The sequence below is a fragment of the Lupinus angustifolius genome, chromosome LG14 (genome assembly GCF_001865875.1).
Source record: "Lupinus angustifolius cultivar Tanjil chromosome LG14, LupAngTanjil_v1.0, whole genome shotgun sequence".
Lineage (NCBI taxonomy): Eukaryota > Viridiplantae > Streptophyta > Magnoliopsida > Fabales > Fabaceae > Lupinus > Lupinus angustifolius.
The window spans coordinates 3,215,907-3,216,264 of NC_032022.1; positions in this window are offsets into that span (position 1 = coordinate 3,215,907).

Consider the following 358-nt stretch of genomic DNA (forward strand, 5'->3'; position numbering starts at 1 on the left):
TGAATGGTTACATTCAAGAAGAAGTTTATGTTGACCAACCGCCTGGTTTTGAAAATTTTAAATATCCGAACCATGTTTATAAACTTAAAAAGGCACTCTATGGTCTTAAGCAAGCTCATAGAGCTTGGTATGATAGACTAGGTACCTTTCTTTTGGAAAAAGGGTTCGAAAGAGGCTTGGTTGACACAATGCTTTTTATTCGTAAATCAGAAAATCATGTATTACTTGTACAAATCTATGTTGATGACATAATATTTGGATCTACTAATGATGTTCTCTATAGAGAGTTTTCTGAGATGATGCAGGGAGAGCTCGAAATGTCTATGATGGGAGAACTCACATTCTTTCTGGGGCTTCA